The 27,871-nt window shown below is 36.0% G+C and overlaps 1 long non-coding RNA gene across 1 annotated transcript; it reads right to left on the minus strand.

The window, feature by feature from the left end:
* Positions 1-1,737: 1,737 nt before the first annotated feature.
* On the minus strand, positions 1,738-27,871 carry LOC148952670 (uncharacterized). Its single transcript, XR_016141603.1, has 3 exons — positions 27,711-27,871; positions 9,508-9,591; positions 1,738-2,505 (listed from the first exon to the last, which is right to left on the minus strand). It is a non-coding gene; the product is annotated as an uncharacterized LOC148952670 (long non-coding RNA).

Consider the following 27,871-nt stretch of genomic DNA (forward strand, 5'->3'; position numbering starts at 1 on the left):
AGTTTTTATCTTTTATTCAATTGGCCTTCTCCCTTAAGAATTCTCTGAAAGTTCCGATTTAATACCCAAATCCATTCTTGATCCTTTGAGCATCTTGATGACTTGAATTTCATTTAGCTCAATTTTCCCCTGAACCTTTCCTCAGATGTTTATTTCGATATCCTCAACCTTCGTAGTACTTGCTACAGAAGCAGCAATTTAGTGGTAGTAACAGTAGTTGTGGCAGCCGTAGCATTAGTATATAAATGCTGTTTTATGGGTCAATTGGTCATCTCCCTTATCATATCCTGAAAGTTCCAGATTACTATACTCAGTCAATTTTGAGTTACGTCCTTTTGACAACCCATTTGCACGTAACATGTTTGATTTACTTTAACATTCCCCACAGTATTCTCAGAAAAGCCCACCTGAATGTGCTTCGTCTTTTTGGAAAGTAAAGGTCAAAGATGCCCACTTTTCTCGATAACGCATACTTTATGTCAACATTAGACAAAATGACACATTGTGCCAACATCACTCTTTAATTAGGCAGCGTTGTTGCACTACCTATGATTTTTGTTATTGGTTTCTTGACAAATAATGCAAAACACTGAGCAAAATATTTAAATTTTCATTATGATGTAAATGATACTCAAGGCGTTGCGAAAATTCGAGAGAGGAGAGGGGCCTAAAATGACTAATTAGAAATATTTTGTTACCTTTGAGACATTTAGTTCTCTTACGCCACTGTTGATGTTACTGCGACTTAAAAACATAGTGCAGGAAATACAAATTGTTTTCAGTAAAGCACAAACGATAGTTGGGCCTTAGGGAGGCCAAGATGGCGAAATATATATCTTTATTTGTGCTGATTTTGGGTCACCATTATTTGTATATGATCATCCATTGAAATTGTGTATCGTTTTAGGATTCACCTATTGCTAAATCTGATAAATCTTGTTTGATGCTTTTATTGGTCCTGGTCCGCTCTCACTTAGCTGTTGGTCAACCTTCTTAAGACCATAGGCGGGCGTGCCTTGTTTGCCTCTCATTCCAGGCAATCTAATGGTCCTATGTCAATTTTAAATTCTTGGTCAACTGGCCTGAGACTCCAGGCTAGGCAGGCGTGCCTTTCCAAAAACTAACAAACAAGTATTTGTCCAATAAGAGAATCATACTTACTCCCGCCATTTACCCGTGCAGCCATTTAAATATTTGCCTCTCAATTACCTGGACTATCTGTGCTTGGCTTTTCTCTTTCTACAATTAGCCATGTCTTGATGCCTACTGCAAAATACTTGATTTGCAATTCAGGTTAGGTTCAGCTTTTATCAATAGTTGTTTCTATTGTGGCAGTACTAGTGGAAAACATATAAAGTATTTGTTTCATAAATATATATTACAGTGTTTACTATCGTGTAAAGCGTTTGTCTTGTAACTTCGTGTCTTTTCAGTTCCGGCAAAATAAATCCTTGACATTTGTTAAACTGACGAGAAAAAAGAACACGCCTTGACCTTGTGAGCAGTAGTTATAACTATAATATTGTCACCCTTGTGTTTCACGTGATTATTAATTTTAATTTCTGTTAAGCTTTTCGATGAACTAAGAATTTTTTTTTCAAAAAAAAGCTTTTAAAATAAAAGCAGAGCCATAATATATTTAAGATCAGCAAACATAAAACTATAATAAATCAAACTCAGAAGAACCTGAATAGCCTACTAAAGAAAAATTAAATTCGAAACGAACAGAAATTAAAACAAATGTTTTTATTAATAAAAAACTTCACAAAAAAGGAGATTTTCAAGGAAAAGTAAAGAGTCATATTAGAACTCAAGAAGAGCAGAAAACACAGACCATAATGATTAAAACTTAAGAAGACCCTGGGCACCCATTAGGTGGGGCAGGGGGCGCCCCCCTGGCTCAATGATGCTGCCTTAGTTTTATTTTTGTTCCGATATTTCTATTATATAGCATTAAAAGTGCCAATTAGACCAGATTTGCCCCCCCCCTGGAATTCAGCTTATGGGCGCCCATGAAGAAGACCAGAAATTACCATCAAATTATGCGTAGGAACCAAAGCGAACAGAAATTAAAATAAATAATTTAAACATAAGTAAAACAGATAAGGTTTAAGACGAATAATCAAATTTGAAGAATAATTTATTGATTAAATAATTAGATGAATAGTTAAAAAAATACACTCCCTGTGTGGTAATGTTGATTTATTCATAGTCTTAGTACTGAATGACTATAGTTTACAAGAGAAGACTGAAGCACTTATATCTGATCTATTTTAAAGGTGTCCACAAAATATAAACAGTACTGATTCTCATTCTTGTGAAGCGAACATTAAATCTGATTTTCTTTCTTTAATTGAGCATTTTTACTGTAAATGTTTCTGAGAAAAGTCTTCTAATTTAAGTTCCAAGCAGTCTATACTGCTATATCCTGTGATTGTGTTTAAGTAGCCTCATCTATAACTCAAATCACGTGATGTAAGCAGTGAATAGACTCAGACAGAAAACCTAAAAAGGAAACAGAAAGAAAATGACCACTTGAAAATACTATGTGATCTACAAATGGAATAATTTAATTACAATAATTAATAAGTCAATTACGATAAGCTGAAAAAAGTGAGCGTGGAGGCAGTGGCAATAGAAGCGTGATAATACTTCAGCACAGAACACATTTTTTAACGAGTTTTTTGGCTTCCGATTAACAAGCTTGACTCCAAAGATCCCCCCTTTCCATGACACATATTGCCCCCCCAGGGCCGTCACGTATGGGGTGACACCCCCCCCCCCCCAATATTTTCAGCCACTCGGTAAAATAAATTAGTCGGTAAAACACGATTTACCGACACCACCAAAATTTTTTGTTCTGTTAAAAAAAACCAGGAAAATAGTGACATGTGATCTGCAGAAATTTTGAGCTTTTTCGGTAAACGCAGCAGTAATACCGACTCCTGTCGTGATTTTACGGATGGTACCAAAATTTTCAATTTGGTTAAATAAAGAGTATGAAGATACTGACATGACATATACCGAAATATCTATCTCGGTCGGTAAATGCATTGGTTTTACCGACTAGTGCAGTGACTTTACGGTTCGTGCCACAGTTTTCCATTCGGTTAAAGAAAATGAAAATACGGATATGACATATAATGAAATCTCAATCTAGGTTGGTAAATGTAGCGGTTTTACGGACTTATGTCGTGAATTTATGGATGGAGCCAAAATTTTTCGTTTGGTTAAATAAAGAACATGATATGATGTGTACCAAAACTTCAATCTCAGTCAGTAAATATAGAGGTTATACAAACTCATGCAATGACTTTACAGCTGGTGCCACCATTCACTGTTTGGTTAAATAAAGAACATGCAAATAATGACATGACCTCTACCAAAATCTCAATCTTGGTCGGTTAATGCAAGGTTTTACCAACACATATTATGATTTTAAGGATGGCGCCGCAATTTTTCATTCGGTTAAATGAAGAACATGGAACATAGTAAAGATAGCGTTGCTCTTTCACCCAAAATATAGTCTTGCTCAAATAATTAAATCAAAGATCAAGGATTTCAATTCCAAATTCTTCACGGTATCTTAGTGCTGAAACAAATTAACCAGCAAAGCAGGAAATTTGGTTCAATAGCCAATGACGATTTCTAACTAAAACACCGTCCTGGACGTCCACCTGCTCAATATTCAGAGGCATTTGCTAATCCTGGAGCCAACCCATCAGATGAATGAAGTTTTGCAGGCAACCAATGGGCAGTGGAATGGAGTAGAAGTAATTTTCTAAGAACCTAAAATGAGTATAAAAAGCCAAACATCGATACAAGCAATCTTTTAGGCATTTTAGGCAAAAATTTAGACTTTTTGTGGATCAAAACGTACATAACTCTTGGAAAAAACACGCACAGATGGAATATTTTGGTTCCCAAGACTGGTGAATTCCCGTGCCTTTCCCAAAGATCACGCCATTTTACGAATTTTCTCACTATTTCCTATCTTATTCCTAAAATTTGTCTTGTTTTGTGCAACTTTAGCCCTGCTATAGAATACATTAATGCAAGAAAGCCTGCCATTTAGTTTAAATTATCCTTTCTTAACATGAAATAAGACCTCCATACTAAACTTACGGAGGAAATCGTCCCCCTAAATAATTCTCAAAATTCCTTTATTTTTGTCATACAATTCGCTTGTTTTCTGCAACTTTGGCCCTGCTCTGGAATACATTCATGCAAGAGAGCCTGTCATTTACTTAAAAAAAAGTCTCTTTTAAAACGTGATTCATTCAAAAACTGACTTTGTCATAGGACTATTTGCTGCATGTCGCTACAAATATAGGCAAGATAAAAGAACAAAATCGTTCTGTTTTCAAGAATTTCACGTTTAACCTTTAGGAGTAAATATTTATAAGGCAATTCCTTTCTTGAAAATGTTCATTAATGCCTTTTTCTCAACTAAAAGAACAAATAGACTATTTGTAAAAAAAATATATCATGATTCAAAAACGCTTTGTTCTTCTTACTGGCTCAAGTTTCACACAAGCGGACCAATTAGGTGAAATTTGAAATTTCATTCTTTCAATATGGCTTAAATTTTTCCAAAGGCAGGGTTGCCATTCCGTGAAAAAAAATCTGTAGATTCTTGAAAAAAAAACTAAATCAACACATAAATCACTAGATTATTGACTAGAAATCACTAGAATTATAATACTCTTTATCACTGTAATTAATAATTGTTTTGTTTCTTTACCAAGTTCTATACAGGCGCACCTACAGGAAAAGAGTAAAAGTACCCCCCTAGATGTGGACAAATATCTTTAATTTGATGTTTTGTTTTTCTCAGGCGAAAATTACCGTTGAAATTTTGAGAAATACCTTTTTGCATCTTTATGCAGAGAATAGGGGCTTCGTTTCGGGTGGGCAATTGCCCCACTTCCAATAATTTGGAGAAAAAAGTTTTATATAGCCCATGCCCCTTGACTATCTGGATATAGACCTCTCCCCCCCCCCCCCCCCCCCAAATAAAAATTCTGGCGCTACTCCCCAGGCAGAAAATAGAACAAAATACTTGCTTTCTCTCTGTATTTTCCCGACTTGTTACTCTTGGTTTATACCCCGATCACTCAAAATTGGTTGTCAGTGATTGAATCGAAATATTTGCTTTTAAATTTTTTTTTCTTGTCGATCCAAAACTCCAGTTTTTCCCCAAGAAAATGTAGAAACTATTTTTCTTTTCGCTATAGTTCACTAAATGCGTCCCAGTCTTCACAAATTTCGATAAGCATCGGTCTTATTGCTTTAAGAAAAAGAGGTACCTGTTAATTTTAAGGAACACACCCAAGCAGTGAAGTTATGTTAATCCTAATGAAATATGTCAAAATATTATGAAAATACAATACTTTAGCTTATATAATAATATTATTTGGGCTATGTATTTGCACACTAGGAGAGTGTAGGGCTAAATTAACCTCACCTTACCCCTCCCCCTAATGTTCCAATATATAGTCCAAGCTATACAAGTCGAATGCATTCTGTCACCCGTTATTTGTTTTTGTGGCTATGAAACTGGTTTGATAGATCGTACATTATCCTTATTATCCCTAGCAGACTTTCATCCCCAGAGCTACCCTTAGGGGCTCCGTGGGTCATGCTAAATCTAAAGGTATAGTTTTGGAACCTTTCAACTATGCTAAACAAAATGGCCATGTCAAACTTTCGACCGAACAATCTTTGGGGAAAAGGTGACAGGGGGGGGGGGGCTAGTAGCCGTTTGATCTTTTTGTTCAAATAAAAGGGACACCAGAAATTTTAATTTCCCTTCAAATGAGCCCTCTCCCGATGTTCTGGAACTGTTAGTTCGATACGATCACTCCTGGAGGAAAAAAATTAACACACATCATGATTTTTTTTCTGGTAAATAATACAAAATTCAACACTTTTGCAGATAGGGGCTTGAAAACTCTACAGTAAGATGCTCTGATACACCAAATCTAATGATTTTATTATAATTAAAATTCTTTCGCTTTTAGGGGATGTTTCCTCCCTCTTTCAACAATTGGCAAACTTTCACAGTTTCTTAGCATTTTTTTGGTAAGACTAAGCTTAATAAATTACAAATATTACGAATCAACATAATAAGCCGATAGTATATCGATTGATATCAAAATTCCGTTTCTAGAATTTCGATTACTATTCAGCCTTGTAGCTCCATTCACACAGTTCGTTACCACAAACTGTTTGATATGTTAGCACATAAATCCCAAAACTTAAAGAATAGGACGTTGTCTGCGCTTATTAGGTGTTTCAATTACAAATAAGAGAATTTGGAGAATTATCGGAGTTTCGATTAGATACTAGAAGTAAAAATTAAAATCATTAAACAATTCCCAGAGTAGATACCCCCCCCCCCCTTACTCTCAACCAACTTCAATGATCAGACTACAATAGATTCAATCTGTCTAGTTATATTACAAATTCTATTATAAAAAGCACTAGTCCTATTTTCTTTTTCAATGATTTCTTTTTTATTTAGGAAATTGTCTTTATTGTATACCTAGATTCTTATTTTTCAATTACTCCATTTCTGTTATATTTGCAGATGTAGAGGCTGTATTAATATCCAGCATTCAGTCCACTTTCATAGGTTTTAACAGAAGAAAATCTAATTTAGAACTGACAGATTACAGAGAAAAACCCCCATAAATATCAAAACAATTTGACCTGAACAAACGTTGTGAAATAGGAAGTATAGAACATTTTTGCAATTTTGCGATTAACTATTATCTTTCACCTATTAGATTCGCCTATTATCTTGATGACAAACGCTCTAGGGGTCTATATCTGATATGGACATATGATGGGAAATCAGAAGTTTCCAAGGCGGTATATTTGCATAGATGCTAATTTGCAACATGTTAGGAACTGTAGTGAATCACTATTTTGTGTTTTTTTTTTAATAGTTAGCTTGTTGTATCATTTATTTAATTGAATCATGAATCTACGCGCTATATCGTGAAAAATCACTAGGTTTAGGAAAAAATCACTAACTTTGGATCAAAAATCACTATAAATCACTAGCTCGAAGAAAATCACTAGGTAACATTAAAAATCACTAGAAATAGTAATAAATCACTAGGGGTGGCCACCTGGCCCACTGGTCTTATCAAAACGCGGGGTCATGGCAGAGCAAAATAATAAAATTGCCTTAAGAAAAAAATTCACAAAAATTCAATTAAGCCAATGAAAATAAAGCACATTTTTCCGTTTGGTTTTATTCCTTTTGATTTAGAAAAGATTTTACAGATGAAATTAAATCGATGAAATTAAAGAACACTTTTTCTCTTTAGTTTCATCTTTTCTGACAATTCCCTTAAAAGACCATACTGTAAAAGGGCATGGTGTTATTCTAGCAAAGTATTTACGATAGGCACAACGAAAATCTTTGAAATTTTAATGAATCTGGAAGTCATGGTTGCAGCGACAGTGGCAACCTAGTAAAGAACGAACCACGGCCCATAGTAACGAAAATTAAGGAACACGTTTAAAAATCTCTCTAGTGAGAAAAATACCATTTATAGGTTACTCTTGAACGGTAACTATTATTTTGATTAGTCTTAATAGTAAAATGTCATTTTGAAAACAACTTTACGGAGATTTTGAACAACAGTCTGAAACCCTCCAAAATGGCGTTGGATAGTAACGAAAAATGCACCATTGTAATTGCCATTGCCGAAAATCTATAAACGAAACTTGACGCCCCATCCTGAACGACAAGGAAAAATACTTTTTTGCATGGGCAACACTGATGTGTCCTCTTTTTTAAGAAAATGTTAGGCGGCACTAACAAAATATTATTAAAAGTGGGAGGAGGTTCTAATACTTAAAAGTTTGATATTAGAAGTAGAAATATTGGTAGAAGAGCCTGCACAGAAAGAGGAGGTATTTCCTGAAAGATGTCTGATTTGGACAGATTTATTGTATCTAAGAAATGTCAACTTCTTAACTAATTTCTAATGGAATAGTAGGAATGCAGCAGAAGAAACATTTTTACTTGGAAAAAAGAAAATTAGATTTGAGAAAATTAGAAAATTAGAAGTGGTAATTATAGAATAGAATATATCTTTATAAGCTAGAATAGTCAGTAAGCTAACATGAGTACGTCAAAATAAAGTATAACTAATAATAATATAATTGTCATATAAAGTGTGCAAAAACGAAGAAGAAAAAAAGAAATAAAATAGTAGTTGAACCAATCCCTTATAGTACCAATGGACATAGCTGATATTCTTGTTTGATTTGATAGTTGGCTTGTCAATCAACTGAGCTTTAGAATCTTTCTTTAACGAGTATGGTCTTAATAATATTCACTTTTGTTTATCCGAAGAGGGAAGGGGGGACTGTCAAAAAAGTTAGAAGTCAAGACATTTAAATCAAAATTTGATTCCTCAAATGTTACCGTCACATTTCAAAGGTGGTCAGTACACGATCTAGCAAGACGGAAGTGCAGTCTTGTGTAGGACAATCTTGTGAAACTTTTAACCAACTAAAGCCAGTTTAGCGATCAAAAGATGTTCTTTGAAACAACTCAACGCTAAAACCTCTTTTCATAAAATGAGACTGCTGAAAAGCAATGTCCTCTCCGCCCTCTCTTATGCGTCTCAACGCAAAGATCTGGCGTAGTATCAAAAACAGGGAGCCTTGTTTTTGTCTAAGACTTTCTTTGCAAAATATTGAAAATTAGCTAGAAACCAAGTTACAAGTCAGACAGTTCTTTCTGTATCCAGTCAGCCCCTAGCAAGATATACCCCACACTAATGAAGATGGGACCACTTACGCCATGTTATATAAAATAACCTCCCATGAACGGTACTTGATTGGCAGTCAGAGATCCCAAAAGAGAGGAATGTCAAAAAATGCGCTACGTTACACCTACCAGTAGGACCTAAACCACATCCTCACGAGTAGCTAACCCCAGTGGGAAATGGTCCGGGCAGCAACACATATGAGAGATGACTAGCGGGTCTTTCCTGATCGCCTGCGCACCTCGGGCAGTACATGAGTAACCAAGGCCCAATATGAGGTATTTCTATTATGCCTAATTCTTTTTATATTCGTTTGTTTTCAATTAACATATATATTTGCAGAACAATAAAGTGTCAATTACAAAGGCATCAAGGACAGACACGGTGCAAATATTAACTTCTCTTAAAAAAAACCTGAGTTATTTTATTTTTTTTCCTGAAAACCTGAATCACGAGCTACCAAACACCTTGTTGCAAAGTAACAAAGTGGTATACAAAAAACGATAAATTTCAAAAAGCAGAAGAAGTTTCCAAAAGTAAAAGAAGCAGAAAGAATTTTCAAAAAGCAGAAGAAGCAGAACGTAGTTTCAAAAAGAAATTTCAAAAAGCAGAAAAAGAGGAAATTTTGTAGCGTTTTTACGCAATGGGACTAGAAAGCCATGAAAACAAAAAAAAACATAATTTTGCAATTTGCAGAATTTTTAATTCTTACCTGCGTGGCATTAACTGCGTGGCATTGCGAACATATACTCGACCTGATTTGTCTTCTCTGAGATCTTTTGTTTGAAAAGGCGGTCTGTAAAAAGACGACTTACCATTAAACTGATTAAGGCTCAGAGCTTTTGTGTTGTTGTTTATAGGAGTAACTCTATTATTGTATATTCTACTAACATAATTTATGTCACGGAATAGCGATTGTTTATATTCATTTTTTTTCTTTTTCTTCTTTTGCCACGCCAAAAATGGTTTTGATTTAATGTAAAAAAAAAATATATTATCATCAGAACAGTCACGTTCATTGTCCATTGATTTTATCATCATTTGCTTCCGCGCTGTTATTCAGAACAGCACGGTTGTCAGGCTATCAGGCTGTTTGAACGTGTTGTTAGACTATTTGATTTTATATTCCGTGATTTGTGTCATGGATAAGCAGTTATACATATTCGGTTTCATTATTTTTTCTTCTTCTTCATTTTTAAATTTTCCTTCTGTTTTCTACGTAATTAAACTTCAAATCTTTGTTCTCCACGCTGAGGAGGCCTTAATTTGATATTGTTAATTTTGTTTGTTTTTTCTTAAAGTGTTATATATAAAAAAAAACATGGAAATCGTACACAAATTAGTAAAATGAAAATTTGATAAATTAAGACAACACAGTGTTAAAAATTCTACATTAATAAATAAAGAATGCACATTAAGGAAAATTAACAAATAACACAAATTAATAAAAATGCCAATTATTTAAAAGAACACCCAGGGAAATTTGATTGAATACTCTAGGGGAACTTCCATTATTGAAATAAAAAAAGAAAGAAAAATACCTCAAATAGCTACCAATTATTTGAGGCAACAAGCTGTTAAATTTTATTAAATATCCTACTGAATAATATTTATAATTTAATTAATTAATTGAAATCGAAATAATAGAAAAGTTTTCTTGCTATTGGTTTTCAATCACATGTTTTTCCGGTATTCAAACACTTTAGTCTGACAGTGAGTTATGTCTTCAAACAATTAAACACGTGGTAAAACACGCGTCCTTCAAACGATTCCTTTTTTATTTCTGCTTTTTATTTTTTAAGGGTTAAGGCCTCATTTACTTTAGTATGGTTTTAACTTTATGCATATTTTGATAACTACGCATAAGATTATTTTGATGTGTTAACTTTGGATGTTTTAGCTTAACTCATTCACAAACTTGACTAATCTTTTTCACGAATTACACAGTTGTGGATCAATAATCAAATAGTTCGTGGTAACGAACTGTAAGAAAGGAGCGACCCGGCTCAATAGTAACAGAAATTCTAAAAAACAGGCAACCTCCTAAATATCTAATTAATATTACAAAATATATAATTAATATCTCCTAAATATCTAATTAATATTACAAAAAACATTCTATACGTTTTATCAATTTTGTTTGTTATGCATGACTCATCGCCGTGAGCCATGCTGCATTTTTAAATGTCAAATGGCTAACATTCAAACACGGTTAAATGCCTAATTTATATATAGCTTAAAATGTTAAACGGAAACACTGCCAGATCATGTTGTTGATGTTTGCGTGAAGACAGTTGTCCAAAAGCATACGTTTGAGTATCTCGGACTCGAATATGGGAATTCTATCAAAGCTATTAAAATTCTAGTTATTGCGGCACTTAAGGAAAAACTGCAGAAAACTTACGGTATGTTAGCAAGAACTAAAGGTCAATTTGACAACATTACGCTCGGTCGTCTCTGTAACGCCATGTTCGTGCCACATGTCTTTTTTTTAACCCCATCATGGAATTGTTTTAGTAAAACTGAATGTAACCAAATTCGTTCAAATTTTTTTCGGTATTGCAAATATTTATTGGGAATTCTCATATGGTCCAGAAACTCTTATGTTTCGTAGAGATAGTATGTTTTTGAGATAAGTAAGAAAATGGATGAGTTGTCAACCCGTTTGAAAAGTCGAAATAGAACAGTCCACGACGTTCCAATGGCTAGCCTTGTTTAGTAGAATCGTGATTTTGATTTCGTTTGTTTTTCTCTCTTTCATAGTTATTGCAGTTTGATTTTATTTTGTATTTTTGTGTGATTTTTTCGTTCTTTTTTTTCTTTCATTTTTATAACTCTTTCGAGCATTTAGAGTATATTTATATGAAGGTTTGAAATTAAATTATTATTATTATTATTTATAGGGAAAATGCTAAAGGAAACTAGTCAAACGGGTATCTGTCAACAGAAAATTGGATCGCAAGCCGTGGTTTGTCATTACCTTTACAATATTTAAACTATTGTTTTTTTGGGGTTTAGGGGGGAAAAAGTTACCTAGGTTAGGTTCGGTTACGTTTTTAATATATGCTATGTCTTACCCCTCCCCCACCCCTAAAGTGCAAATATATTGCACAAGTTTGTTTATAAACTATTATATTTTAATAATATTTTGTTTTATTTAATTAGCATTAACCAAAGTTAACTTCTCGCTTGGGTACCAGCTAATTGAAAAGTACCAAAATAAATCTTTTTTTGTAATTTAATTACAATGAATAGTTCAACAAGAGTTTAAAAAAAATTAAATATTAATTTATACCCTTATCTAATTTATACGATAAGAATGAAGGAGAAAACTAGACCTAACACTTTCCAATCGAATGAGCCCTTTTTGAAGCTTCTACGACAACTCATTGGGTACGAAGCGCCCTGGTCTAAAACAAACAAACAAGCCCAAAAAAATAAACTAAATAAAAAATAATAAATAATACACTGTGCCCAAATAACTCTTTACTAAGGCAGCGCTATTGCCTTGCCTATGTAAAAGGAAATAGAATTTTCAATTTCTAATCATTTGAGTCCCTTCGAAATTTATACGACCACATCTTCTATAAAAACCTTATATGCCACGGGAGCATAAGTTACAGCCCTTCCCCGGATTTTAGGGGGAGGGGGTATATTGATCCCGAAGTTTTGTCATCTGATCGTTGGACTATTTCACACAAAATGGAAATCTCAATATTTTGATCAGAGGCATTTGGAGAAACGAGGGTATGAGAAGGGGGTATATGCCCGCCGATCACATTTGATGACTCTTAAAAAAGTAGCTATAACTTTAAATTTTCAATTGAATAAGCCACCTCTGATATTTATATGACTACCCCTTACATGAAACCTTATCTTCCCCGGGGCATTACTTGCAACAATTCCTCCGGGCTCTGGGGGGCTGTGTTGACCCCTGAGTTTTGTTATTTTATATTGAAATTATTTTGAATAAAATGGCTATGTCAAAATTTTGATCAGATGCATTTGGTGAAAAAGGGGCCTCGGGGGGGGGGGGGAAGGGCTAGTTGCCCTCCGATCATTCTTGAATCTTCAAAAACGTCTCTATAACTTCCGATTTATAATCGAATGAGCCCTCTCCGAAGTTTATGCGACCATACCTTCCATAAGAACCTTATAAGCCCCTAGGGCATAGTTTACAATACTTGCCCCCAGGTTCTGGGGGGGGGGGGCTGTGTTATCCCTGGAGTTTTTGTTACATGATCTTTAAGTGTCGAGACGAAGCTTTCAAGGAACTTTGGAATCTTGAAAAAAGTCAGTCAACAATTCCTTAAAAAAATACTGATTCTCATTTACAATGCAGTTATCAAGCCTCAAATTCAATATTGTTGGTAATCTAATTTCAAGACACATTTACATCGACAAAACTCACTATACAACAAAACACTTCAAATTTTAGAACCAACATCAAACAGACTATCTATGGCATCACTTTACAGACTATCTTGCACCGTTTTTTGTTTTAAATATTTTTCAGGAACACTCCCATCACCATTTAAAGGCTTATTCACACTAACATGACAAATCCATAGTTTAAATACACGATCTTCATCAGACATTTATATACCCCCGACACCGACAGCTAGGTCGGAATTTTCTCCTAGAATTGCGTAAGAGTGGAATGCACTTCCGCAAGAGTTGAAGTCATATAGGTCTCTCGGCTTCTTTAAAAAGAATGTGAAAAAATATCTAAAAGATTAAGAATTTATTTACTAGATTTATTTTATTATTATTATGTCTAGAATTTTTTTATATTATTATTATTTATTATATTTTAGTTTGATACTTCAAGGGGTGTGAGCGGAGGAGAAGTTGTGTTAAATTTATTGTTATTTGATGGCGGTTCGGAGTGGAAATTGGAGAGGACAGGAGGCCACGCTGTATTTAGAGTGTGCAATTATTACGGGCCCAAACGTGCATCAATGCACAAGGAACTGAGTTAAGTGTATTTTTGTATTTATTTTTTTTTAATTAAAACCTATATTGAACTTGAACTTTGGTCTATTCGGAAAAAAATGGCTATATAAAAAACTCGATTGGATGCATTTGGGGAAAAGAGGTTTGGGGAGGAGGGTAGTTGCCATCTGATCACTTTTGATTCTTAAAAAGGGAATTATAACTTCCAATTTCTTCTCATTTGAGTCCCCGCCTAGGTTTATACGACCAATTCTTTCATAAAACTTGTATACGCTCCCAGGGCATAAGTTAAAACCCTTCTCCCGGGCTCTGGGGGAGGGTTATGTTGACCCCAAATTTTTGTTTATCTGATCGTTTGACTATTTGAAACAAACTGGCAGTTTCAAAATTTTGATCAGATACATTTGGAGAAATAAGGGTATGTGTGTGTATGTGGGGGGGGGGGGCGTAGATGCCCTCTGATCCCTTTTGAACCATAAAAATGGAACTAGAAATTTCAATTTTCAATCAAATGAGCTACCTCTGAAGTTTATACGACCAACCATTACATAATAACCTTATGTGCCCCTGGAGCATAATTTAAAACACTTGCCCCCGGGCTCTGGGGGTTTATATTGACCCCGGAGTTTTTGTTATCTAATATTTGAAACATTTATGATAAAATGGCTCAAAACTTTTCTAAGAAATCTCAAAGCTTTTATCGGACAGGTTTGGCGAAAAATGGGCGCAGGCTAGTTGCCCCTCGATCTTTTTTTACTCTTATAAAGTGAACTAAAACTTTCAATTTCTAATTAAGTCAGCCCTCTCTGCAGTTTATACGTGCATCATTACTATAAGAACAATATATTTCCCCAAGGCATAACTGACAGCGCCTGCCCCCAGGCTCTTGGGTTGTGTCGATCCCAGAGTTTCTTTTAATGATTTTTGAATTTTTTTTTTTACAAAATGGCTGTCTCAAAATTTGTGTCCGATACATTTGGGTGGAAAGGGTGAGGGGGGGGCTAGTTGCCCTCCGATTACTTTTGACTCTTAAAAAAGGCACTTGAACTCCCAATTTTCAATTGAATGAGCCCCCTCCAAAGTCTATACGAACACCCCGTCCATAGACACCTGCCGTTGTTTCAAGCCACGTGTGACCATGTCTTAAGTAAGATTAAAGTTCCTTTTCATCTTCTTCAAACTAATACGGGTTTGAGTAATAGTGAGCTTTGACTACAAATTAACATCTACTGTGAGGAAATTAATTATGCTCTTAAGTGTGCTGATAAAGCGGCAATCCCCGTGAAAAAAAGTTAGAAGCAATACTGAAAAGTCTGGCTGGTCGAATAACACTTCTCTCGTAAATGCCTGCTCAAGTTTTAAGTGGTGGTTGCGTCTATGGATTGAATGCAGAAGGCCTAAGTCGGGTGTACTAACTCTGTGTGACTATTTCCAAAGAAAAGGTACCGTAAGGTCCTTGAAGAGCATCTAGCTGCTATCAAGACCCCTAACGCTGAAAAAGTTTTAAATGACCCACAATCTCTTTGGAACTTCCGATCTCGTAAAACTGTGCATTCTCGTGATGGTCCCCAATGTATACCAGTTTCAGGATGGGTCTCCCATTTGGAAAATACAGTTTTAAAAGCCAAATAGTAGAGTTGAAAGTGTTTTTGATGCACAGTTGTCTGAGCTTCTGGTTTCCAACCCGAGAACTAATTGGGTAGTGGTTAAACCGTCTGGTATTAAGGCGATAGTGGTTAAACTTATGAAAAAAAAGTTTTCTGCAGGAGCAGACAGTATATGTGCACACCACCTTACGGCCGGGAGTGATATGTTATATAGTCATTATCATTACTTTTTTAGATAATTTTTAATATTGGTATTCTTTCTGATTGCATGTGCCTTGGTGTCTTAACACCTATCCTAAAAAAAAGGGAAACCGCATTCTTTTTGCTGGTCGTATAGGCCCATCACGGTTTCTAGTGTTTTTGCGAAGATTTTCGAGTTTTTGATCGTAGATCGGGTAAATGAGCGTTGTACTATGCCCCCATTTCAGTCAGGGCTAGAATGTTTCCATGCTTTACGAAGTTTATGTTTTATTCTTCAAGATACGGAGGCGTGGGGGGTACGTTGATTTTAGGTGCATATGATGTGACAAATGCCTTCGGGTTACTTCTCCACTCTCGAAAAATGCTTGAATTATATAACCACGGTGTTAGCCTGGACGTGATAGTGTCTCTTTACGACATGTATCACCATCTGAAAATCTGATTGAAACTCGATGACTCTCCGACCATTTATAATAATGCAGCTCTCCCTGACCAGGTTAATCTCCCTACTAGCTGCGTATCTAAAGATGTTGATACATCTGTACTCTGTTATGCCGGAGACCTTTTGAACCTGTGCCGTTCCATTACCAGTTTAAAATGTAATTTTCATGAGCTTGCAACTCGCTATGATAGCATAAGTCTATCCATTAATGCTGCTAAGTCGTAAGTGCTATTTTTTAATTGCCCTGATTTTTGGTCCCAGAAAGCGTACGACTAGGTTTTTCAGATATTGTCCCAAAATCAGAACTAGTTTACCTTGGTTTACCGATTGGGTCTTCCCTTAGGAATACAAGAAAGCTCCTTATTAAGCATGCTGAGAGAAAAATAAGTACAGCATATGCTAGTATTGTTCATTCGCAATTTAGCCTTAAACGTAAGCTACTGGCCAAGTTTTACAATAGTATCGCCCTTCCAGATATACTATATCTAACGCCTTTTTGGGATGCTTTGACCGATATTTTGATAAGCAATCTCTGCGCAAATCTTACTTTAAGTTTGCGAAGTACTTTCTACAAATCCCTAGATGGCTTAGAAACGATTATGTGGTTCGACGTCTCGGTATTACGGAGCCCCTTCTTGCAGGGGACTCTCAATTCAAATGTTTATCAAACCGGCCATCTTCACACCCCTGGAAAATAACTCTAATTGGATTTTGTTTTGATGTTCATGTTATGTGTTCACAGTTCCTTCTTTTTCTTTCTTTTCTTACTTTTATTTTCACAATACTCCATCGCGTTTTGTTGTTTAACTGTATGATGGGGAATAAATTTTCATTCAGTCAGTCATTCATATCAAGTGCCTCTGGAAAAAAAAAACAATAAAAAAAACACTTTGGAGCCGTATTGCCTTTACTATAGGCTACGCTATAGCGTTGCATCTGATTGAAATTTTCTGAGGTTTGTATAATTAGACCGGCAGCATTAAGCCTAATTAATTTTATATAGGCCAAATTTGAATCAGCATAAAAAGCCAATTGTTTTGACATATTAATTGTTATCGAAATTGTTCTTTAACAGTTGTTGGAATTATAGACCCGAGTCGACCCTTTTTTGTAGATTAATTAAAAAAAAAAACTTTTCTAAAAAGATGTTTTTCAAATAAAATTAAAGGCCATTTTAAACTTTATCTCAGAAGATACAAACACCATTTAAAATTCACACTCAAAACGACCAGGAATTACTAAGAAAGAAAAAATGAAACCCCAAAACGAACAGAAATTAAATACACATTCATAGAAAAAACATAGAACACGTAATAATATAAATGAATAAATAGATCTTAAAGCGAGTAATGCTTAGATTGAATATAAAAAATCAAGCTTAAAACGAAAAAAAATATTTTCGTATTGAAGTATAAATGAAACTTAAAACGAAGAGAAATTAAATAAACAATCAATGCAAACAAACATACAATAGATATTAATGTAAATTGATAAATAAATCTTAAAACGAGTGAAGCTTAAATTGAATATGCAAATCAAGCTTGAAACCAACGAAAATCACTACAAACAAGAGTTTGGGTATGACCTCCTTCTCTCACTGTAAAAGTCTAAAACCTACTGCGTCATTGGTGCTTCAATGAAAACCAATTTTATGACAAATATTTTCTTTTGTTCTTAATACTGAAAATAAACATTAAAATTAAAGTAACACTTTGAACTGACGAGCTTTCAGCAATTAATATCATTATACATCAAATATTTAGTTTAATTTATTAGCTCTTTTTAAAGTTATTAAAGACGAATATAGTGTCACTACAAACAAGTGTTTGGATACTGCCTCCTTTCCTAACTGTAAATAAAAACCAAAAGCCTACTGCGCCATTGACGCTTGACTGAAAACGAATTATATTACAAATATTTTCTTTTCCAGTTCTTATAGCATTGAAAATAAAAATACAATTACAGTGAAATAAATTCTTGAACTGATGAATCTTTCAACAACTAATATCATTATACATCAAATATTCAATTTGATGTTGTTTATTCTTTCCAAGACTGTTCAAGACGCATATAGTTTTCAGTAAAGCGCCAATGACGCAGTAGGTTTTAGACTTTTACACTGAGAGAAGGAGGTCATACCCAAACTCTTGCTTGTAGTGATTTTTGTTCGTTTCAAGCTTGATTTGCATTTTTTTTCATTTTTTAATAGTAATTTCTGGTCGTTTTGAGTTTGAATCTTAAAATGCATCTGTATTTGTTGAGCTTAAATTCAAAATTGCCTTTAATTTTTTTTTAAAAGCTTATTTTTCGAACTGTTGGTCTACATTATATTATATTCGCTTTTGATTGCAAAAAATTCCAGGTTTTTAAAAATTCCTTATTTCAAAATCAAAAAAAAAGAAATAAAAAAAAATCAAATGTTCATCAAAGTATCAAAACTGGTATCAAAGTAACAATATCAAAGTGAAAAATGGGTCTGTATCAACCTTGGAGTTTTTATTATCTGATGTTTGAACTATTTTGAACAAAATTGCTATCTCAAAATTTTTATCGGATGGGTTTGGAGAAAAAGGGAGTGGGGGGGGGGGTCTAATTAAGCTTCGGTCTCTTTTTACTCTTTAAAAGTGAACTAGAACTTTCTATGTTCCATCAAATGAGCCCTCTCTAAAGTTTATACGAGTATTGCTTCTATAAGAGCCATATGTATCCCCCGAGTATAACTAACAACGCTTGTCCCTAGGCCCTGGGGGTTGTGTCGGCCCTGGAGTTTTAATATCAGATGGTTGAACTCTTTTTAACAAAACAGTCACCTCAAATTTTTATCAGATGGGTTTATCCATCTGATACACCCAAAGGTGTGGAGGGTGGGAGGGGCTTGTTGCCCTCCCATCTTTTTTTTACCCTGAGAAAATGAACTACAGCTTTGGTTTTCCATTCAAATGAACCCTCTATGAAGTTTATACGAGCATCCCTTTCATAAGAACCACATACGGCCCCAGGACAGAGCTTACAATGACTGCCCCCCGGGCCCTGGGTGGATGTGTAAACACCGGAGTTTTTTTTATCTGACCTTTGAACTATTTTGAAAAAATGGCTTTCTCAAAGTTCTATCAGGATGGGTTTGAGGAAAATTGGGTTTAGATAGGGTGGCTAGTTGCCCTCCGATCTCTTTTGACTCTTAAAAAGTGAACGAGAACTTTCAATTTCCAATCAAATGAGCCCTCTGAAGTTTATACGAGCAGCCCTTCCATAAGAACCATATATGCCCCCAGAGCAATACTTGCAACGCCTACCCAGGGCCCTGGGGGGGGGGGGGGTTGTGCAAAAACAGGAGTTTTTTTTATCTGACCTTTGAACTATTTTTAACGAAATGACCATACGTAAAGGAGTTTTTGTTATATGATCTTTGAACTATTTTTAACAAAATGGCTACCTTTAAATTTTTTTATCAGATTTATTTTGGGAAAAAGGGCTTGGAGGGGGGGCAGTTGTCCTCCGATCACTTTTGACTCTTAAAAGGGGCACTAGAACTCTCAATTTCCAATCAAATGAGCCCCCTTTGAAGTTTATACGACGACCCATTCTATATGAAGTGCCTCTGGAAAAAAAATAAATGGAGTGTGGGTGGTGGCTAGCTGCCCTCCAACCACTACTGACTCTTAAAAAGTGAATTACAACTTTCAATTTCCGATAAAATGAGCCCTCTAGGAAGTTTATACGAGCATCCTTCCATAACAACCATATATGCCCCCAGGGCATAACTTACAACGCCTAACCCCGGGCCCTGGGGGGCTGTGTCGACACTGGAGTTTTTTGTTATCAGAACTTTGAACTGTTTTTTTAACAAAATTTCTCTCTAAAAATTTTTATCTGATGCATTTAGGGCGTGGATTAGGGGGGCTAGCTGCCCTCCGATCTCTTTTGACTCTTAAAAAGTAAACAAGAACTTTCAATTTCCAATCAAATGTAACCCCTTCGAAGTTTATACAAGCATCCCTTCCATTAGAAATATATATGCTCCTAGAGCATTACTCATAACGCCTGCCTCCGAGCCCTGGCGGGTTCCGTCAACAAAAGAATTTTTCTTATTTGACTTTTGAACTATTTTTAAAGAAATGGCTATTATAAAAATTTTATCGGATGGGCTTGGGCAAAAAAGGGTGTGAGGGGGGGGGAGTTGCCCTCGGATATCTTTTGACTGTTAAAAATTGAACTAGAACTTTCAATTTCCAATCAGATGAGCCCCCTCTGAAGTTTATGCAAGCATCCCTTTCATAAGAACCATATACGCCCCTAGGATAACGCTTACAACGCCTATCCCCTGGCCCTGGGGGGAGTTTTTGTTATCTAATTTTTGAACAATTTCTAAAAAACTGGCTATCTCAAAATTTGTAGTGGATGGGTTTGGGGAAAAAGATGGCGTGGGGGCTAGTTGCAATTAACTCTCTTGACTCTTAAAAAGTGAACTATAACTTTCAATTTCCAATCAAAGGAGCCCTTTATGAAGTTTATACGAGCATCCTTTTCATAAGAACCATACATGCCCTTAGGACATAAATTATAATGCCTTTCCCTGGCCCCTGGGGGGTTGTATTGACACCGAATTTTTTCTTATCTGACCTTTGAACTATTATTAACAAAATATCTATTTCAGAATTATCATCAGATGGGTTTGAAAAAAGAAGGCGTGGGAGGGGCGGGGGTGGGGCTAGCTGGCCACAGATTTCTTTTGAATATTAAAAAGTGAGCTCGAACTTTCAATTTCCAATCAAATGAGCCCTCTCTGAAGCTTGTACGAACATCCCTTTCATACAAACCATATATGCCCCAGGGAATAACTTACAACACATGCCTCCAAGTCCTGGGGGATTGTGACACCTGAGTTTTTGCTATTTTGACTTTTGAGCAATTTTTAACTTAATGGCTATCTCAAAATTTTTATTGGATGCATTTGGAGAAAAAGGGGCGTGGGGGGGCTAGTTGCCCTCCAATCTCTTTTGACTCTAAATAACTGAACTAGAACTTTCAATTCCAAGCAACTAAGCCAGCTCTGAAGTTTTTACGAGCATCCCTTCAATAAGAACCATATAGTCCCCCAGGGCATAACTTACAACACCTGCCCTCTGGCCCTGGGGTGCTGTGTCAACCCAGGAGTTTTCGTTATATGGTCTTTGAACTATTTGAAAAATAAGCTATCTCGAAGTTCTTAATAGATGGGTTAGAGGGAAAAGGGGCGTGGAGGGGGGGGGGATAAGTGCCCTCCAATCCCTTTTGACTCTTAAAAAGTGGACTAGAACTTTCAATTTCCAATCAAATGAGCCCTCTTTGAAGTTAATACGAGCAAACCTTCTATAAGACCCATATTTGCCCCCAGGGCATAACTTACAATGCCTGCCCCCAGGCCCTGGGGAGTTATATCGACCCCGGAGTTTTGTTATATGATCTTTGAATTATTTTTAATAAAAAATCGATCGTAAAACTTTTATTGGGTTTATTAGGGAAAAAAGGGTTTTTTGGGGGGGGGGGGGCTGGGAACCCTCCAATATCTTTTGACGCTTAAAAATTGAACTAGAACTTTCAATTTCCAATCATATGAGCCCTCTCTTAAGTTAATACAAGCATTCCTTCCATAAGAACCATATATGCCCCAGGGTATTACTTATAACCCTTGTCCCTGCTTTCAACTACGTTGAACAAAATGGCTATATCAAAATTTTGATAAGATGTGTTTGGGGAAATGAGGGCGTGGAAGTTGCCTTAGAATCACTTTCGACAATTAAAAAGGGAACTAGCCATTTAAATTTCCAATCGAATGAGCGCTTTCTGAAGTTTCTACGACAACGCTGGCTATACAAGACCTTATATTCGCCCAGGGCATAACTTACAACCCTTGCCTTGAGGGCTATGGTGGGGGGTTGTAATCCTCAAAGACCTAATTTCTAGAACTTGTAACTACGTTGAATGATATGGCTATCTAAAATCTCTGCGTATGTATTATTGGAGGAGTTTTGGGTGTGTGGGATCGATTAGTGGCCCCCCAATCCATTATGACTTTCAATAGTGGCATTAACCCGTAGACTTTCCAATTAAATGAGCCCTTTTTGAAGCTTCAACGAAAATGCTTTTTATAAAAACATTATATCCCCCCAGGGCATAAATTACAACCCTTGCCCTGAAGGCTCTGGGGGAGTGTCCTCCTCAAAAACATAATTTCTATCTGGAAATCAGCTAAACTGAACAAAATGGCTATCTCAAAATTTTGATTGGATGTGTTTTGGGAAATGGTGGGCGTGGAAGGGGTGTTAGTTGTCTTCCAATCACTTTCGATTATTAAAAAGGGCACAAGCCACTCCTATTTTCAATTGAATGAGCCCTTTTCAAATTTTCTACGACAACTTCTTCGATACAAAGTGCCCTGCTCTATAGCAAAAAAAATAATAAATAACATATTGTGCCAACATCTTTCTTATTTGCCCCCCGGGCATAATTTAAAACCCTTGCCGTAAGGGTTGTGGGGGAGTGTCCTCCTCAAAAACATGTTTTATATCTGGAAATCAACTACGCTGAACAAAATGGCTATCTCAAAACTTTGATTGGATGTGTTTGGGGGAATGACGGGCATGGGGGGGGGGCTAGTTGCCCTCTAATCACTTTTGACTATTTAAAGGGCACTAGAACGCTCAATTTCCAATAGAATGAGCCCCTTTTGAAGTTTCTACGACAATTCCTTCGATACGAAGGGCATCTGGGGAAAAAAATAAAAAAGAAATAATAATAATAAAACATTGGAGCCGTATGGCCTTTACTAAAGGCAACGCTATAGCCTTGCCTGTGATCGTCACCACGAACTGTTTGATTAAATTAATGGAAAATGGTACTGTAGGTCAGTAATTGAATCTTGTATATATTTACCAAGTAAGTTTCATTAGTTTTTTTATCATTATTATTATTTATTTCATTTGGAAACAATTATAAGTGGTCGATTAAAGATAGTCCAAAAAGATAATGGCAAACCCAAAGAATAAACACACTTATCCATATCAACCATGACTATATCTGGTCCTTAGGAGGCAGGTAGCTCTGATGCAGGGGCGTAGCTGCAGTGTTTTTTTAGGGGCACGAGGGGGTGTTATTGAAGTAGGTGCTATTCAAGCGATAGTGAAGAAAAGTGACGATTTAACAAACACACTACTTGGGTAATTTAAAAACATTACGAAATAAATTATAAACAATTAACACACATTAAACTATCATAAATACGAGTGCTGGTTCTTGACTTTTACTAAAATTGTCAGCAATGAGGTGCTGCAGACGACATTATTATTGCGTAAACAAGCTTTCGGGTGGGCGAAGGTCAATTTTGTATACATCCGGGATTTCTTCAGCCAGATTCACCACTAACGCTGCAGTATATATTTCCCCTCCACTTCCCCCAGCCCCCACGACCAGTATGCTCAAGCTCATAAATGAACCAAGGTCTAATTTAATAGCCCCAGGCATTGCCCTATTCATTCCTCATAATTTTGGATAGATTTTTACTCTGTAAGATTTAATTTGTTGTAGGAAACTTTTGGTGTATCTGATTTATTGAAATATTATAATATATTTTTTATTAAATTGACTTACTTCTGCGCTCGCCAATTTATATTAACAAACGGAATTGCTATCAGCATGCCACATAAAGCCGAAACAAAAATTATAGGCAGCGCACAAATGCTGTCTTAGTAAAGATACAGGATATTGTTAAATATTCCCCACATTTAAATAGCGACCATATTCCAAATTTGAAAATATTCGAAAAATAAAGTTAGAATTGTTAACTTATCCTTTGGGGATTGTAGAAAATCTGAACAATTCTTGGCATCATTGTGGCAAAAACCTTAAGTTAATTAAAAATTACCAGGGATGTCAATTTAAAAGGAAAATTCACTCCTAAAGTTTGAAAATTACCTTCCCTTTTGTATCTCTGCTTAAAAAACGAATTCTATAAAAAATGCACAGAAGTTTTTCTCGTGTAAATCAAGGTATACATTTCTGGGGGGGGGGGTCAAACTTAATATCGTTTTTATGTCTATAATTCCCTTCACAAGCAAAGCTTGGTTTCCTAGTGCTGTATGATAAAACTGATAAAAATAGAAAAAGAGAATTTTTGGCACCACTTATACGTGCACACAAAATTTCTAAATTTTGAGAAAAATATACATATTTTGTTTAAATTAACTTTAATCTATTCTCAGCAACCAGTTCGTTCAGCATGCTGATGCAGAGACAAGTGTTTCACGAGTAACGCTGGTGTTGTGTGAAATGCAACTAATTTCAGTCATATTTCTTACCACATTTACGTCAATTCTGTTTTTGGAGCTGTTTAAAAGAAATATATTTAGAAAAGCGAAAATAGCAAGAAGTCAGAATAGTATTATGCACAGAGGCAGTTCTCATTTATGGGTAAGTATGTGGATCCAAAACGTAAGGATTAAATAGGAAGTTATCAGCACTAATTAAGCATTTCATAGGCAGCGCGCTAGCGCTGCCTAAGTAAAGAACAATGTGGCCGTAATGAGTTTTTTTTTTCTTCTTCTTTCTTCGACAGGCACTTCGTATCGAAGGAGTTGTCGTAGAAACTTCGAAAAGGGCTCATTCGATTGGAAATTCGGGTGGCTAGTGCCCTTTTTAATATTCGAAAGTGATTGGAGGGTAACTAACCCCCCACGCCCATCATTCTCCCGAACGTATCCAATCAAAATTTTGAGATGGCCATTTTGTTCAGCGTAATTGATTTCCAGATAGAAAATATGTTTTTGAGGAAGACACTCCCTCATAACCCTCAGGGCAAAGATTTTAAGTTATTCCCTGGGGCATATAAGGTTTTTATAGAAGGCGTTGTCGTAGAAACTTCAAAACAGGCTCATACGTTTGGAAATTCAAAGGGCCAGTGCCCTTTTTAATAGTCGAAAGTGATTGGAGGGCACCTAACCCCCCCCCCACGCCCATCACTCCCCCAAACACATCCAATCTAAATTTTTAGATAGCCATTTTGTTCAGCGTAGGCTTGTTGATTTCCAAATAGAAAATATGTTTTTGTGGAGGACACTCCCCCACATCCCTCAGGGCAAGGGTTTTAAGTTATGCCCTGGGGGCATATAAGGATTTTAAAGAAGGCGTTGTCGTAGAAACTTCAAAACAAGCTCATTCGATTGGAAATTGAAAAGGGCTAGTGCCCTTTTTAATAGTCGAAAGTTATTGGAAGGCAACTAGCCTCCCCCCACGCCCATCATTCTCCCAAACAAATCCAATTAAAATTTCGAGATAGCCCTTTTGTTAAACGTAGTTGATTTCCAGATAGAAAATATGTTTTTGAGGAGGACACTCCCCAATGACCCTCAGGGCAAGGGTTTTAAGTTATGCCCTGGGGGTATATAAGGTTTTTATAGATAGCGTTGTCGTAGAAACTTCAAAAGGGGCTCATTTGATTGGAAATTCAAAGAGCTAGTGCCCTTTTTAATAGTTGAAAGTGATTGGGGGGCAACTAGCTCAATCAAAATTTTGAGATAGCCATTTTGTTCAGCGTAGTTGATTTCCAGATAGAAAATATGTTTTTGAGGAGGAAACTCCCCTACGACCCTCAGGGCAAGGGTTTTAAGTTATGCCCTGGGGACATATAAGGTTTTTATAGAAGGCGTTGCGTAGAAACTTCAAAACAGGCTCATTCGATTGGAAATTCAAAGGGCTAGTGCCCTTTTTAATAGTCGAAAGTGATTGGAGGGCAACTAGCCCCCCCCCCCCACGCCCATTATTCCCCCAAACACATCCAATCCAAATTTTTAAATAGCGATTTTGTTCAGCGTAGTTTATTTCCAGATATAAAATATGTTTTTGAGGAGGAAACTCCCCCATAACCCTCAGGGCAAGGGTTTTAAGTTTTGCCCTGGGGACATATAAGGTTTTTATAGAAGGTGTTGTCGTAGAAACTTGAAAACAGGCTCATTCGATTGGAAATTCAAAGGGCTAGTGCCCTTTTTAATAGTCGAAAGCGATTGGAGGGCAACTAGCCTCCCCCCTACGCCCATTATTCCCCCAAACACATCCAATCAAAATTTTGAGATAGCCATTTTGTTAAACGTAGTTGATTTCCAGATAGAAAATATATTTTTGAGGAGGAGACTCACCCACAACCCTCAGGGCAAGGGTTTTAAGTTATGCCCTGGGGCTAAATAAGGTTTTATAGAAGCTGTTGTCATAGAAACTTCAAAAGGGGCTCATTTGATTTGAAATTCAAAGAGCTAGTGCCCTTTTTAATAGTCGAAAGTGATTGGAGGGCAACTAGCCCCCCCTCCCGCGCCCATTATTCCTCCAAAAACATCCAATCAAAATTTTGAGAAAGTCATTTTGTTCGGCGTAGCTGATTTCCAGATAGAAAATTTGTTTTTGAGGAGGATACTCCCCCACAACCGTCAGGGCAAAAGTTGTAAGTTATGCCCTGGGGGAATATAAGGTTTTTATAGAAGGCGTTGTCTTATTCCATTTGCACTAACACCCTAAAGGCTAGATGCAACAATGAAATAAAATGAATGAACAAACAAGATAATTTTCGCATACTAAATCCTAAAATTAAGGAAAACATGGAGAGGACCAGAGTAAAAACTGAATTTTTTACAATCTAAATTTTTCAATGGAATACAAAAGCACTAACATCACGAGCTGTAAAGCCTTTCTCGGATTTACTAAGAACCTAATACTTGAGAAATTTTCCGGGTTTTCGTTAAAACCGTTCGAACACCTTAACTTAATCACATTGTTTTGCTTTCCCTATATGATGCAGGAATTTTCCGGGTTTTCGTTATAACCGTTCGAACACCTTAACTTAATCACATTATTTTGCTTTCCCTATATGATGCAGGATACGGAACCACAGGCGAATTGCATTAGACATTTTGAATAGGATTTCAAAGCTCACAGCTAATATAGAGGTTCAACTTCAATATTTCGATTAAACTAATATCTTTCCGCATTTTTAAAACACACGACGATCATTGGTCAAACCCTACTATATAATTGAAAAATAACAGTAGCTTAAAGCCAATTATTAATCTGAAAACTCTCTTGTAATCTATACAACAAGTAACTCAAGCAAGTATTTATCCAGAATACTTTTGAAATCAGATCCCCCAGAGTTTGAATTCTCACGTAATATTTTTTTTTTTTGAAGCCTAAAAGCAGGCGAGTGTTTCTAACTATAGATTGTATACAATCAATGGAATTCGTTATAAGGTGAAGAATTATACAAGTAGTATACCTTGTTTAGTATACCTTGTATACCTGGTAAGTATACCTTGTTTAGTGTCATGACTGGGGGTTCAGGTTAAAAATTTTAAGAAGTGTATTATACACGGTGTGGTAAGGGGAATGTATCCTTGTGATTTGGAAAACTGGCCGCACAAGCTTTTCTCCAGTCCTCAAAGCGGAGTATATTTTTTTTTTTTTTTTAATGGATATTGCCTAACAGGATCTATACCTATTTTCTTAAAGATAAGAATTGTGCAGCCTGTGATGAAAGCAAAGAAAAGGGAAATAAACAGGAATTAAATGGCAAGCTCTGCAATATGCTCAATTGAACTTCTAAAGAATTTTCTTCGGAATAGATCTAAGAATAGAGCTAAGATTTTAGCTATTTGTGTTCAGTTTGTCTTGACAAAAAACAGGAAAGGATACCTTTGCAAAATGATTATCTCCCAGCTTAACCAGCGGAGTTGATGGAAAACTTCTAAGGGGATTCATTTTGAGACTTACATTTTTGAAATGATACAGATTGCTCTTCACAAGTAGAAGATCTTGTGTCTTCTTCACGGACAAGAACCGGGAACGAGGAACAT

Source organism: Artemia sp. Qi Xiang Cuo, chromosome 4 (assembly GCF_049724085.1).
Source record: "Artemia sp. Qi Xiang Cuo chromosome 4, ASM4972408v1, whole genome shotgun sequence".
In the NCBI taxonomy this organism is placed as follows: Eukaryota; Metazoa; Arthropoda; class Branchiopoda; order Anostraca; family Artemiidae; genus Artemia; species Artemia sp. Qi Xiang Cuo.